The sequence below is a fragment of the Lissotriton helveticus genome, chromosome 9 (genome assembly GCF_964261635.1).
Source record: "Lissotriton helveticus chromosome 9, aLisHel1.1, whole genome shotgun sequence".
Taxonomy (NCBI): Eukaryota; Metazoa; Chordata; class Amphibia; order Caudata; family Salamandridae; genus Lissotriton; species Lissotriton helveticus.
This window is the reverse complement of record NC_136070.1, coordinates 1,191,411,304-1,191,427,554: the sequence shown is the minus strand read 5'-3', so window position 1 is coordinate 1,191,427,554 and position 16,251 is coordinate 1,191,411,304. Positions and strand designations below refer to the sequence as shown.

The 16,251-nt window shown below is 44.4% G+C and overlaps 1 protein-coding gene across 1 annotated transcript in view; it reads left to right on the top strand.

The window, feature by feature from the left end:
• IL5RA (interleukin 5 receptor subunit alpha) overlaps positions 1 to 16,251 on the top strand; it is a 188,015-nt gene that overhangs the window by 145,188 nt on the left and 26,576 nt on the right. The window lies entirely within an intron of this gene.

The window sequence follows — 16,251 nt, the reverse complement described above, 5'->3', positions numbered from 1 at the left end:
TCCTGTTTGCCCCTTGTCATAATTTGTAACTATTCCCACTCACACTGCGAATAAAGGGATACCTTGGGGTGAATGAGGAAATCTTATATTTAATTACATCTAACCCCGCCAAAAAAGAAAAAAATCAAGACTTCTCCAACACGATCCCTGGAATATGATCAAGCCCACCCTGACCTTTAGGAGTCAGGGTGAACCTGATGATGAAGCATGGCACTACTAGAGTAGGTGAGGGTTATATATAAAAAAGAGTTTTTTTTCCTTTTCCTTCTACGTGTGGTTTAGTATAGGTGTATCTTTTTCTCATTATCACATTTGTTTATAAGGGAGGATACTATTTAGGTTACAGTCAAAAGGGAAGAAATGATAAGAGCGAGATAAGGGTTAGATGAAAGAGGTCTCCCCCACACACGGGTCGGCACTGGCAGGGCCAGACTGGGAACCGAAATCGTCCCTGGCAAAGAGCTCGGATGGGGGTTATTAGGGGAAAGCCTTGTGCTGCTTTTCGCTTTAGTTGCAGTGGGCCGATATTATAGCTATGCTGCAAAAACAATCTGCGGTAACAAAAACAGCCCCCGGGGTCTAAAACCAGCCCCCACCGTGGTCGCCCACTGGGAAAATGCCCAGTGCCCGTTATGGCCTATCCGGCCCTGGGCACTGGGTATAGAAGAAGAATGTTCAGAACCTTTCAAGAGAATAATCCTGGGCCTGTGGAGACTAAGACGAAGGACTGCCCTGCTTTCTGAAACCCGGAGAAAAACTAGGAAGTCTGTACCTAGTTGCTTTGAAATCCGGAACCAAGAAGTGACTCCAAGGTTCAGTTGGCTGAACTCCTGTTTGAGCTACAGGGACAGAACAAGCTTCCAGGCGCTGTTTCCTGCTTTCCTGCTTTTCCTTCTGCCTAGCTGGAACTGCTCTGGACCTCTACCGGAGTGAGTCCTAACCCCCAAGAGGTGCCCTCCCCAGGTCTTGGAACCTTGGTTGTTGTTGGAGTGTACTCCTCCTGACCAAAAACTAAAAATGGACACTTCAAATAGTTTTTTTTACTTTTTCCCAAAAGAAACAAGAGGCTACCATCGGACCACTGCTGAGCTGCATCAGCTCACGCTGAATTGCCAGTTGAGCTCCACTTCCTGGTTTCACCTTGTGAAAGTATCTCGACTTTCAAAAAAGTGTTTAAGTCTGAACGTAGAGGATGTACCCAGGATGAATGCCGGGCAGCAGCCCATCTTTAACAACACCGACCTGGGCCAAGACTTCAGAGTTTGAGCTCCTGGAGCTTCCCCGATGTCTAAAGCCATGAACTTTCTGCATGAGGTGAAACTCCCACTGAGGACCTGCTTTTTAGCAGCCACCATCAACGAGCTGCACTTCCAGAGTATAGCCCGACCCCGCAGTTGATGAGAACTTTTGTTCAAAAACATTTCTAAGTGCAAAGGTAAACTTTCCTCCGGGACGAACATGGTCTCTCTATCCGAACTGTGCTCCATTGTGGCCTGTCTTAACTTCTGTCTATGACCCGGTCTAGTTCAACTTGATAACTGCAGCTGCTTTTAGTTTATTTTTATCTGAAGATTTGTAAATTCATAACTCCGGCTCTCCTGATTGGATTTGCAAAATGTTGCTTTCATTTTATTAATTAAAATATTCTCTATTTTTCAAAATAGTTTTGGAATTTAACCTGTGCTGCGTTTACACTCTATTACAGTTTGAGTGTTGCAAAAATACTTTACACATTGCCTCTAAGTTGAGCCTGATTGCTTTGTGCCAAGCTAAGAGAGCATTAAGCACAGGTTTAGTTATTGACATTTGTGATTCTCCCTGACAAGGATTGTGATTATTTCTTGAAGTGGGTCGTAGCCCTTTCAAAAAATAACCCAATTTCTTACACAAGAAAGATAATTGTTTATGACAATCTGTTGAAAAGAAGGTGAATGGCTGTTCCAGTTCTAATTAATAAGCAATGGCAAAGCCAATGTTTCTTCTTGCGAATTAAGGGGTCTATTAGGATGGCGAATATCCGCTCGCAATCGCAACCTGGGAAACCGTTGATTAGCATGGCGGTGATGACCGCGGCAGTGAGATTTTCCACATGCCACTTTTCCGCCGGTAACAGTCCGCACGCCTGCCTAGCGAGCGGAACTGGACTGCCACAATATTGCCGGTGCAGGGCCAGGCTCCGCCAGCATGATTATGATGCCGGCAGTAGCTAGCCATGGAAAGGCATGCAGAGAATGTCTGTGGGGGCCCATTGTGGGCCCCCAATGTGTTAGAGGGGTGTGTGGGTGCACTGAAGGTACCAATGGTACCCAACTACATGTCCCTGTACCAGGTGGCAGGCACTGTGCAGTACCTGCCATGTAGTGCAGGGATATGCTGGACGTGCTCCTTTGACATCGCTGCGGTGCTGCTGGCAGCAGCAACCACCGCAATGCTAAAGCCCGTGATCGTACCGCTGCGGTCGGATATTGACTGCGGAGCATACCGATGGGACTGGCGGTTATGCCACCGTTCTGGTGGGGGGTCTTTCCCCGCTTCCATGGAGGTCGGGGTGATTTCCTGACTGCCATCATAATAGACCCCTAAGTTTTAATTAAAGCATAAAAAAAAGTCTGCTGCACCAACAAAAAAAACCAAAAAAGTTCTGCTTAGAATGGATCTATCAGATAACGTATTTAATGAGTGATGATATAGTGTTCATTTATGATGTAAAATAGTCCTGCATGCATTGTAAAGCAAGCAGTCTAGAGAGTGAAATGATCCATTGAATAGCCAATGACTTCTCTGGCTGAAGCCAAAACCACTCTTTGTATATTTTGAAGATCTGAAATCAATATGGTTTGCAGACATCAGCTCTGTCAAACTAGACTTAAAAATGAGTATGCTAAGAAATTATTTTAGATATGGGTGTTTACAATTAAAATTTGGTAAATTATTATTGTATCCCGCGGGAATATGCTTGGAGGGTAAGACAACACTGGTTGAATTCGTAAAAAGGTAAAGATTTTGCGGGCCCGATTCACAGAACTAACTTAAGACAAAATCCTAAACTTACTACCATTTTGGTATTCACAGAAGGCACTTACTCATTTTGGTATTCACAGAAGGCACTTACTCATTTCGGTATTCACAGAAGTTAGGACTCCTAACTTTAGGACTCCTAACTTTAGGACTCCTAAATGCCTTCTGTGAATACTGAAAGTCATAAGTTTGGATTTTTCGCAGTTTAGGAGTAGTAAAGTTAGGAGTCCTAACTTTACTACTCCTAAACTGAGAAAAATCCTGCCCTTAAGACTTTCGGTATTCACAGAAGGCATTTAGGAGTCCTAACTTCTGTGAATACCGAAATGAGTAAGTGCCTTCTGTGAATACCAAAATGGTAGTAAGTTTAGGATTTTGTCTTCAGTTAGGTCTGTGAATCGGGCCCTTTGCATCTCTGAACTGAGTTAGGCTTACCCTCAAGAGCACAAATTAATCTTCTGGTAACAAGTAACAGTGATGTGCTAGAAGTAGAGTGGTAAGGGAGAACTCAGTATGACATGAAAAGAAACCTGCAGCTAGAATTAAATTACACATTCAAGGGTCAGTCTGTAGTAATTCCTTTTTTGTTAAAACCAGGCCCTAACAATTCCTTATGAGGCTTTCAGCAGGCTCAAAGACATTGTATACCTCCGTGGGGCAGGCGTTTTCACCCAACCTGTTTTATCCCAACCCGAACAACACATGGGTCTTAGTAGGAGACTTATGGGACCAGTTCTCAAGGCCCTAGGTAGGTCACAGTCGAATTGGCAATCTTTTTAAGCTCATTTAGCTCCTCTTTTGTGAGCTTTGAGTCTCAGGAACTGTGAGTTTGAACAGCCAGTGCATGCTCTTGGACAGTGATGTATGCTTAAATAATACGGTATGATTAACACAGGAATAACATCCAATAAGTCTCTGGCTGTGTAATGTCTTTAGTAAAATAAATGAGTCATTTATTCCACACTTAGGGTAACATTAATGTGTAAGCACCACAGTTAAGTATTTCTCACCATATAACAATGTTATAATATATAGGAACTCAGAGTCTGAGTATTTAGATATGAAGGAACATGGAAGCATATTATCAAGAACGGCATTAAAATTATCGCTGTTTTAGCTGCAGGAAACTGCCGCTAAAGCGGTGATATGGGCTTGATAATATGCCCTTGTGAATTCCCATAGAAGCCCAGGTTCTGGTGTTAACCTGGGGTCTATGGGAATTCACAAGGGCATATAATCAAGCCCATTATCGCCGCTTTAGCTGCAGTTTCCTGCTGCTAAAACTGCAATATTTTTAACGCCGTTCTTGATAATTTGGCCCTTGGTCCTTCCATGGGCATTGGGCATTATTAGGTTGAATTACTGTAATTCCCCACCTGAAGGTGTAGAAGCAATAAAGCACTGATGATTATGGAAATGTAGGTCTAACGCACCCTGGCACTAGTGAAGGATTGCATGCAAAATGTCTCCTACATTAAATAGTTTTACTAAAAAGTTAAGTTGCCTTAGCGGAGGCATTAAAGTAGTATATATCACGATTCCCTCTCACATTGTTAAATATGTTGTCATTTAGATGAGTTTTGTTATGAATTCAGTATCAAGAACTTGTCAGACATCCACTGTTGTGTTTCATGAGACATGATAAAAGAGTGAGGATTTTAAACTCTTATTGGACCAGATGTCCTCATGTGGACCCCCTCTTCCTTATAATGAGGTACCCTTACATTTGAAGGCCTCGGTCCAGCAGAGTGCTCAACATTAAAACCCAGAGGAGTAGATTTTCTATTCTTTCATGCAATGCAATTAAGCAGGACAACTTGCTGTGCTGTGTGAAAGGGAGAGAGCAGAAAGATGTGGCACATTTCTGCTCTCTCCTTGCTCTGGTACACTCGGTGCTGCGTACCGCCAACGCTGGAAACTTTTCCTTGTAGTGCAAGAGTGCCTGTATTACAGGCAGGATTGTTTTTGTGCAGTTGCTTCATGCAAAAAACAATGCTTAATAGCATTTTTCACTTTCAATGAGTGCTGCAGAATGTGAAGAATTTACAATACTTCTCCTTACACCTCACCGGAAAAGCATAGTATTCTGAAGTACTCCCTACTTTGCAAGCCTTTGTAAATCTGTCAATACACCAAAATCCTTAGATGGATGCATAGGAAAATACATGTTCTATCCATGAAATGCCTACCTAACAGTGTAAATATAAAGCAGCAGTATGCCCTTCCTTGCGTTACTTTGTATTTACTAAAGCATATAACCTATCTTTACATGGCTTAGTAAATAGCAAAAATGATTTTGCCTCTGGGCTGTGCCACAAAATTGACACAGCCGTCACACAAAACCTTAATAAATCTACCCCCAGGTCATTGGAACTGACCAGTCTCTGACAGGCTTTGGGTGGAGCTAGGAAAGACATCATGGACAGCAGTGCATAGAGTGGTGTGGTGTAGAATAAGCTTATAGATACTTGTTTATTATTTGTTTAAATGTTTTATAAAGTGCAGCAAGTAACCTTTTGGTTTGGTCAGAAGATAGAATTCAAACAGACTTCTGGCTATTGGATTTCTGTTTACATAACTGACCTTATTTTAGTGTCCGGTTTGTTGGTGATTGGTATCAAAGAATGTTTCAAAAGCTGACTGCCACACTTCATGTTAGATTCAAGTTTGTAAATTGCTAAAGAATCTGCTATCTGCTTCCCCCTAGCCTTTAGTTCAGGTTCCCAGTTCAGGATGTGCTATTTTGAAAGAAACACAACTTCCTTTTAAGAAGAAGGTTGTTTTCACCTTCTTTTCATTTTGATATCTCAGACAAAATCTGTTTCTACATCCCCAGCTCTTTTTTTCTTTGCCACAGCTATAAAGACTTCCCATTTTATAACTCTGCTACCTGATGTTTGTCAAGCTGTTGGCAATACGATGAAGACCTCAGCTTGTGGTCTATTTAATAACTACATCCTTTCTTAGGGCCCGATTAGGATGGCGGACGGACCAGCGTCCGTCCGCCACCCCCGAGGTGGAGGGGCGGTCCGCAGGGGCTGCGGCGTTCCCTCCCTTGGAATTAGGATGTGACCGCCACCCTGGCGGTCACATCCCCTATATTTAACATTGCGGCGGGTGCTGCTCGAAGGTTAAATGTGCATGTTTTCCTTTGCATGCACAAAGCGGCAGGCACCACGTGGTGCCTGCCGCTTTGTGCATGCAAAGGCAGGGGGGTACCATAGGTACCCCCCCATGTGCACCCCCCACCCCTCAACGCCACTGGGGGCCCGCAACGGGCCCCCATACTCAAACTCCACATGCTTTTTTACAGCAGAAAACCCGCCGTGGAAAAGCATGTCTCCGCCGGCATCCTAATATGGCTGGTGGTGTCTGATAGACACCGCCACCATATTAGAGCTTTTCTGCCGCGGTCGGAAGGCGACCGCGGCGGAAAAGCGGCGGACGGAAAAATGACCCCCCAGCCATCCTAATTTGGCGGGGGGTCTTTTCTGTGTCCGCCGTGGTGAATTCGCATCCTCCGGGCCGGCGGTGGCTTCCGCTGGCCCGGAGGATGCGGATTCACCGCGATCCTAATCGGGCCCGTAGTCTTTTATCTTTTATTTTCCATGTATGTATGCGTATGTTTTCTAGAGCATCAACATGCTGTCTTAGTGAAGAGAGATGGCATGATTGTCCACATTACTAGAGGCCTGGAACAGTATCCCTGGTAGGAATACTGCGCTTGTCCACTCTGAGTAGCCTCATGTTTATAGGCCAGGAAACAATAGACCTGGACCAAGATGCAGAGCTGCTGAGGCTGTGAGCATCTGTGGCCTCACTAAAATCCATTTTGATGCAGCCACTGTATAAACAATAAATCCAGAGACTGATAGGACATATGCTTGGCTTTCAGCAACCAATGAGTGGATCCACAAGAATTGTCTTGACATCCTGTTTTCTTCCCTTTCGAGTATATCCCAAATGTTATATGTAAAACTCAGAGACAGAAGTCTGGTAGGATAAAAGCAGAGTCTTTCAACCAGACACTGGCTTCACAAGAATTGTCTTGGCATCCAATGAGTGACTCTTTGGATTATGGCCTGGTGCCTGACATCCTTGAACTTTAAAGACAAAATTCCCTTATAGGACACTAATACTAATGTATAGGTCATTTTAAGGAACTTCAAATCATGCCTATTGGTTTTATACATTTTATCCTATGTGTGTGAAGGAATATATGTTTTGTCCTGAAGAAGGTGGTAATAATCAATGAAGTCCACTGAAACGTTTTGTTATATTTGATGCACTGAGGGCCAGTTGTCCGACCCTTTTTTGCGTCTGCAAACGGGAGAACCTTGCTGTTTGCGGCCACACAAAAGGGTAATAGCATGTACAAATGCTATTTTGTGAATCACTGACTCACAAAATAGCATTTGCAACTCTCGCTATTAGGGAGGGGCGTCGTTTCCTAATAGTGAGTCAACATGCTATGTACTAGTGTTTTGGGACCGCATTTGCGGCCTCAAAACACTCACAGTTTACCATCTAGTTCAAGTAGGTGGTAAACCACTCGCAAAGGGGAAGAGTTCCCCAGAGGACGCCTTTGCCTTTGTGAGTATGATGGAAAATATTTTTTAAGAGCAGGCAGTGGTCCCAGAGACCACTGCCTCCCCTTAAAAAATGTTTACTGAAAAGTTTCATTTTTCTTTTTTAAATGCAGCCCGTTTTCCTTTAAGGAAAAAGGGCCGCACTAAAAAAAATGCTTTATTGAAAAGCAGTCCCAGACATGGTGGTCTGCTGAGCCCAGCAGGCCACCATGCCTTGGAGGCCCTGTCATTCCCAATGGGCTCGCAAATTGCGAGAGGCTCATTAATATTCATGAGCCTCGTAATTTGCGACCACAGTGGGAATCGCAAACAGAGTTAAACACAGCGCTATTTTGCAGGTCGTATATCTGGCCCTGAATCTGTTTAATATCTTGATACAATAGATGGTGATTTTTTATGTTCGTCATGTATAATGATAAATGGATCGGTGCTATTGAAATAGACAGCTGTTTGCTGTCTTATTTGTCTCTCCCTCTTTTATTTTGCTTATAGTTATTTTTGGCTCCAAATTGCAGTGTTTGTATTGTGCAATGCTGTTTTTAACTTGCATGGCGGTGATATGATCACTATCTGGTTGATGCCACATATATTGTAACAATCTGCAACTGTAATAGGTGTCTGTGAACATGCCATTAAAAGTTTTGTGCTCCTTTATACTGTTGTGGTACTGGTCCTGTTTAAATGAGCGCAGTAGTGACTTTGCTTGAAGGGTGGTTTGTAAAAGTGTGCAGGGTATATGTATGTGATATAGTGACTTTCCAAGGGGGATTTGATTTCACTCTGTTTTCTGGGTAGTAAGTCTAAGGTCAGGAAAAAATATTGTCTTATTCCTAAACGACAAACCTCACACCTGGCCTCTTGTAGGAACTGGAAGCAGTTGCTATGTTCTTGTTCTCTTTCATGATGTATCCATCTCCTTGTCTTTTGTTTCTTCTTTACATGCAGTGCTTTTGGATTGTAACTTTAGAGTACTCTTAAATTTCTTAGTTCCTGATTCTTCCTGTCTAATTCTTCTTAGCCTATGCCTCTTTCTTTACGTTTTCTATCTGAAGGGCCTTTGACCTAGGCTTAGGACAACTTGAATACCTGGTGACTTTACTTTTAATTGCTGATGTTAGTGTAAATGATTTAGCGCTCGTTGTGCGCTTTTAGTTTTTATTGAACACTCTACCTTTTAAAAATCTTTAGCCTATTCCATTGTACTTACTTCCTGGCCTACCGCGGCAGCTGCCGTTTGTGTGGAGGAAGTAGTTTCTCACTCTCTTCGTGCCTCGCATCCCCAGATCCTCCTCTCGTCAGGTCTTGCCAATGCCGACACGCAGCGGTTGCGCCAATGGCATGCCAAAGGCAAGCCCGTCTGTGCCCATCCGTGCCAGGCCGTCCCCAGGAACTAGAACCCCTGCTCTTTTTACCCCAGGATATCCCTTTTTGAGGACGGTCAGTTTCTCTTCTGATCAATTGAAGTTTCTTAATCACTATGCTCGTGTCTCCAGCTTTCCTCTCTTAATGGGTCCCGCTACCTACATCAATACAGATTCCAAAGTCTGTCTCCCCCCCGGAATCTCACTACACTCACCCACACCAATTCCTGTAAAGACTCTCACCTGTCTGCACTTTCTATACCTTGCCCCAATGTCTCCTGTACTCCTGCAGAATATTTAAACAGCGTCCTTATCAATATGAGATTCCTGTCAAAACACGCGGTGGAACTCTGGGACCTTCTTTCCTCTTCCTCAAATGATATAGGCATTCTTACTGAAACCTGGCTAACTCCCACTTCTACCCCTTCCATCCCTGTAGCTCTCCCAGCCAATTTTAAAAAGCTCAGAATTAACAGGGTCAATAAGGTTGGAGGGGGTATTACTATTATTTTTGACAAACATGTTAAGGCAACAATAATTGATTCCATCTCTGAAAACTGGGTGGAATGTTGTGTCTTCAAGTTGGACCTCTCCCCCAATCCTTCATGGAAAGGAGCATTGGTTTATCATTCACCTGGCCCCCAAAGCATTTTTGCCATCATCTTTTGGAATTTTTAGCCCCACATGCTCGCTCCTCCCAGCAGTTCCTTTTGCTGAGTGATTTGAACTTTTATGGTAATGACATAACAAATTTCGACTCCAATCAACTTTTGTCTGACTTAGGAACGTTGGGACTACATCAACAAGCCCCACACAGTCGGCGGGCCACACCCTTGCTTAATTTTTTCAATGACTCCTCTAGTTAGCATCGACCCCCCTAAACCCGTACTCTGGTCCGATCACGCATTGATCGTTTTTTCTTTTTCTGTACACAAGACTAATAGCCAACGCCTCATAGGCCATAATAAATTATCTAGGCAATGGCAAAAGTCACCCCGCTGGCTTTGGCCAAGGCACAGTTGCCTCCTTTGTTTTCTGACACCATTGAAGTAGATTTAGCATAGTATAACATGTCACTGAACGCAGTTTTTGAGAAAATTGCCCCATACAGCCATGGCAAAAAAATTCCCATAGACCTCACATGCCTTGGTATACTCTCGTTCTAAGGACTATGAAAGCGTCTTGAAAAAAAACTGGAAAGAAGATGGTGCTCGACTAATCCAACTGTGGACAAAATAACCTTTAAACTGGCCATAACAGTGTATCATCGTAAGGTCAAGGCAGCACATAAAACTTATATTGCTAAAACTATCAATGCCGTTGGGAACTCATCAAAAACTCTTTTTAATATTTTTAATTCCTACATTAACCCTACGGCCTGCATCTCAGATCCATGACAATCCCAATCTCTCTGTGACACTTTGGCTGACCATTTTGAGGGCAAAATTAAGGAGATTTACTTAAACCTCCCTCCTACTGTCCCAATGAACCCCATAGTCCCTTCTCTTGCACTGATTCTCCAATTAGTCTTTGTAATTTTACGGCAATCTCCACAGAAATTACTTTTAACCTTTTAAACTCTGTGAAGTCTGGCTCTTCTTCAAACATCTGTCCACACACAGTCCTGGCGACTCTCGCCTCCGAACTAGCACTGCAAATTGCTTCCCTAATTATTCTACCAATTACATCTGGGAAAGTGCCCTTAGACTGGAGACAACCCTGTTCCCACTGATTTGGCTAACTACCGCCCTATTTACCTACTCCCTTCCTTGGTCAAGCTACTTGAAAAACATATTAACTATCAATTAACCACCTACCTGGAGACTAACAGACTATTGGATGACACTCAGTCTGGTTGCAAACCTCTCCACAGCACCAAGACAGCCTTGCCTGCGGTCACTGACCATATTAAATGTTCACTTAATGCTAATGTTCCGGCAATATTGGTTTTATTAGATCTGTCAGCGGCAATTGATACAGTGTATCACCCTGACTTCTCGATAGACTCCATGATCTAGGGAGTCAGGGAATGGCCCTGAAATGGTTAGCAGATTTTTCTATCACAAAGATCCCAAACAATCACCCTTGGCCCCTATAGGTCTAGAACAATGCCATTAACCTTTGGAGCCCCTCAGGGTTCCTGTTTGAGTCCCACGTTCTTTAATATTTACTTGGCTCCCCTTGCTGAGATAGCCAGAGGCTTTGGATTTGAGATTATCTCAAACGCTGATGACTCCCAGCTAATTTTCTCTTTTGGCTCTGATTTGTTCAAATCTAAAGCCCTGTTCTCCTCCAGGATGAAGGCCATAGCCACCTGGATGTTGGATAACCGGCTACAACTCAATCCTACAAACACTGAAATCATGTTATTAGGAAAAGCCCCACTTGTTTGGGCCCCGGAATGGTGGCCATCTGAACTGGGCCCCAGCCCCTCACCAAAATTTGCAGTAAAAAATCTTGGTGTCTGCATAGATCAATCACTTTCTATGAATGAACACATCGCTGCTACCAGAGGGTCTTGTTTTTACATGCTGCGCCTGTTGCGAAGAGTTTTCCCCCATTACCTCTCTCCTCAAGGAAAACCCTGGTCCAAGCTTTGGTAATTAGCCGTCTCGATTATGGCAACTTACTTCTGGCGTCCATTAACGAGAATCTTTTGTCCAAACTCTAGGTGGTCCAAAATACTGCCACACGCATTGTGTGCAACTCCCCTCTGTGTTCATTCTCAGCCCCTCTTCTGCCGTCTCTACACTGGCTTCCAGTGAAAAAGAGAATAATTTCCAAATTATGCTGCTTAACCCACTGTGCCTTTCACGGCCAAGGGCCCTCTTTTCTTGCAGCCAAGGTTCTGCCTTATACCCCAGTGAGACTCCTTAGATCTAGTGACAAAGCTTTGCTTAAAGGCCTCAGGTTTAAGAAGGACAGGGCCTGCTACAGATCTTTCACGTTCCTTGCTTCTCATCTTTGGAATAGTCTGCCCATTCAGCTTCGTCTCTGCGTTAACCATTTTCTTTTTAGGAAGTCGCTATAAACCCACCTATTTTAGTCAACCTCAGCCTGTTTTCTGCCCGTTTCCCCATGCCGAGATAACCCTTAGTGGTTGATTTGAGTGTGATATTAAGTTAAAATAACATAACATAACAAGGGGGTTTGTTAAAAGCATCGAATATTGAAGTATTAATTCTGAAGTACAAATTGTCTTGCCTACTGTCAAAACTGACTCATTTATGTTAATTTCCTCTAACATCCTGATGTTATAGCCAGTTCAGATCTACCATTTCTGCTGTTCTTGTGGTAGTGTTCAGCATGCACAATCATCAGGCTTTGTGATTGACACATGATAAAACTAACTGTGTAAAGTCAAATACTTCCATTTCGAGATTGAGAAATGTATGTTGACCATTACTCAAATTAAAAATCTCCAAGATCTAGTTCCTGTTCCACGCCAACCAGATTAGTATGGATTTCTTTGATGCTTGATCTGGCCATCAATTTCACCTCTCCAGTTGCTCTTTTCCTCACATTCTAGGCTTCTATCTCACTTCTCACTTTACTTTGCAGACTCATGTCCAATGGGTCATCTGTACTAACTTTCATCTTCATTAACAAAGGATTGATACTTTTGATCCCTCTACCTGATCTCCATACTTTGGCTTAGGCCTCTTTTTTGTGGATTGGATTTAGAAACTCCATCGTCGTGGGATTGCCTAAATCCAATACCATTTTTTTTGCAGAGTTTTATATAGCGCGAACTTGACCTGAATCGGGTATCAGAGTGCTTTACCAGGCACCAGTTACGTTACATGAGGACACACATTCATTTTTGGTTAGGCACGGGGAGATTAAGTGATTTGCCCAGAATCCCAGGATGTTCAGCGCCATTGCCGAGACTAAAACCCGGTTCCCCAGATTCGAGGTCGACCGCCCTAGCCGTTAGGCCAACTCTTCTCCCCTCATTCCTCTGAGGCTGTGCATCATGTGGGATTGACCACATAATCCCAGTTTTAAGACAACTGCATTGGCTGCCACCACTAGAATGGGCACTGTCCATGCTTGCCTTGCTGACCAGGCAGTACCTGCTGATAACACCCCTAAAGGCCAATTACAAGTAATCTATAGTTCCCAATGGACCAGTGACAGATGTTCCCTCCTGCATTGAGAGTCACAAGTTGTTATATCCACATAGGGAGTTTCCATGAGGCAGCGAATGTTAAGAAGACCATGCACTTATAAAGCAGTAAGGCAGTCTGTTGCTGGACCCCATGCTCGGTGCACAGCTGGGTGTCCTCATGGCCTGTATCATGCTCACTTTTCTATGGTTGCAGTCTACTGGAGGAGTACTTCTTTCCTTGTATGGAGCGTCAGCAGCAAAGGGAAGTGGTTGGGCTGCAGAGTCCCACATTGGAAAAAAGTGTCAGACTTGTGTTTCTTCTTTGTGTTCCATGTAAACACAATGTATTGGAAGAAAGGGGCATTCTTAAACCATATAAAATGCTCTGTTCAAGAAGATGGTCTGTCCAGGGAGGCCTGAGGTTTCCATTTCAAGGTGAAGCTGACTGTTTTCCTGTGATGACAGCTGTTGTCTGGGTTGCACATAAAGGAGGCATTAAAAACACAACATGTTGTGTATTTGTAAAGCGCACGGTCACCAGAAAGGTATCTTGGACCTGAATAACAGATGTTTATCCCAACTTAAAAGTACTCATTTTATCGACCTCAGAAGGATGAAAGGGTGAGCCGACCTGCCAGGAATCAAACCTGTGGCCATGAGCCAGTGGCGACTTCTCCGTTAAGGTGGAGGAGCATCGTCCCAATGCTCAAAAGGAAAAATAAAAGGATAATAATGTATTGTTATTATCATTTTATTTTTCCTATGACACTCAGTGGCTCTTGGGTGAGGCTGGCCAGAGGAGGGGTAGGAGTGGTTTGCTCTTCCTAAGTGCGCACGACTGCTTGGCCCGACCTTTTGGGCCTGCCAAACAGTTATGCGCACTTTGCATCTTCCCCACCAGGTTGTAATGCACAGCCTGGTGAGGAACATGCTCAGCCTCCCATTCCCCATCTGAGCACTGAACCACAGCGCTCAGACCAATCACGAAGCTGCATTGCTGCATTGCAGCATTGTGATTGGCTCAGGCGAGCCTGAGAGCCCGGGGGCTTTCTGCTGCTTCCCACTGCTGGACCAGAGACAGCAAGAAGAGGACAGAGGAGAGGCGACAGACTACTTCCATTCCCCTGCCCCACCTCCCGGGTCCGGTAGCAGCTGCTAGTGCCATAAGGTCAAAACAGGAGTGGCTACTCATATTGTGAAGTAGTGTGGCGGTGGGAGGGGGGGAACACAAACAAAATAAAAGGATTATAAATAAAGAAAAATGCACTTACCTGCTCCGATGGCCGCCACCTTCCTCCCTATCCTTGCCATCTGGATGTCCAGGAACTGCTGCATGCTGTGTACCCTCCCAGCTTCCAATCCCAGAGCTGCTCACATGCTGGGAATACTATTCCCAGTATAACCTGAGCACCTCAGTTCGGCGCTCTGACATAGACTGGGAGCCTGTGTTGATTTCTCCACCCAGCTGTACAATGCATCGAGGCGGAGAAAGGTGAAGTGCGCATGACTGGTTGGCCGGCAAACAGTCATGAGCACTTGGCAGTGCCCACCACTCCCCCGTCCTTCCTGGTGCTGCAACTGCAATATCTGTGTAGGTGGCTACACCCCTCTGCTTGCACTTCCAGCCTGCAGGGCAAAAAATAAAATGATGATAAATATGTTTTATTATCATTTTCTTTTTGTCCTTTGCCTCTGCTGGCTTTCAGCAGGAGTAGTAACGCTCCTCCGACTTAACGCAGGAGCTTCGCCTGGGTGAAACACAGGCCCCTATAGTGAACACATTAGTCCACTAAGCCACCAGACCCGGCTGGAATGCGTGTGTTGCAGAATATTCCCTTCCTTATTTTTCATTACATTCAACACCCATTTGCTTCTTTTTATGTCCCTGGCTTTCGGTTCTTTCAAACAGAATTCCATTGAGAATTTCTTCTGGGAAGATCTTGTTTTTTTCTTTCCTCATGTCAGGGAGAGTTTGTTACCTTCCTAGTCATCTTCTGCTTAAGTCTTTTTCTTCAATAAAGAGCCTCAAGATTGAGAAGGAGACTTTCTCCCTATGTGGCTTTTTCCTCCTAAATGAGATCATCCTCCCAAGGAGATATTGGACACCTTTCAGGTGTACTATTAAGTGCTCTGTGGGAGGAGCTGCTGTGTCTTTGGGAACTACATGGGTCGACAGGTTTTTACTCCAACATTTTGCCTAGTATTAAACTTTCTAAGAACAGACTGTCACTTACATCCCAGCTTCCAAGGTGAAGATTCAAATGTATTCAGAGAACTGTGCAGTAGGGGTGCTTTTGATTGGAGATTCCACGATTCCAGAAGCCAGAACCTCCCACTAAGGGCCCGATTATGATGCGGTGAGGATATCTTCCCGACCGAATGGGTTTGGGAATGGTTTCCGACTGACTCGGATCGGGGGAGTCCGACTGACCAAGTACAATGCATCCGGATGCTTCAAGATACGATTCGGTCGTACTCCCATTGACTTCAATGGGAGCCTATGTTCCAACCGGATGCATAGGCTCCCATTGAAGAAAGAGGTGGCTGGGGAAAATCGGGCCCCCTGTGGTAGGCACCCCCTGTTGCCTGCCACAATGTGCATGGCTGGTAAGGGGGGACCCATTGGTACCACTACAGTCCCGATTGGGAAGGCTCTGGGTGCAGGGGGGCCCGCTACGGGCCCCCAAAGTCTGATTCCGACTGCCGATTTGAATCGGATGCCACGATTCGTAAAGGCGGTCCGAATAAATCATTGTACTCGGTCGTTAGGAAATGCTGCCCGTAGAGATGTAGGATTTTGCTCCATATGGCTTGGTCATTCCGAATGCCGTCGGGTTCGAAATGAGGTAATCCTAACGTCTAACACGCATTGAACTTAGTTGGTAGGAAACCTTTCCGAGTCGGCCAGGAAGACACGTTCCCGATCCAATTCGGACGCAGCAAATGCAGTTAGGAGTCCTTCCTAACTGCATCATAATCAGGCCCTAAACTTTTTCCAAAGCTGCTGTGAAATTCTCAGCTCTTGTTCGAAGGCTACATTAAAGTTTCGTTTATCAACTTGTTCTTTGTCCTCTCTCTTTAGGTCTAGCTGTTGTAAAAATCTTTCTGCTGTATATTACTGCTGGATTTGTTTGTTAAACTGTGTGATAGACCGTATTCAGGAAATGTATTG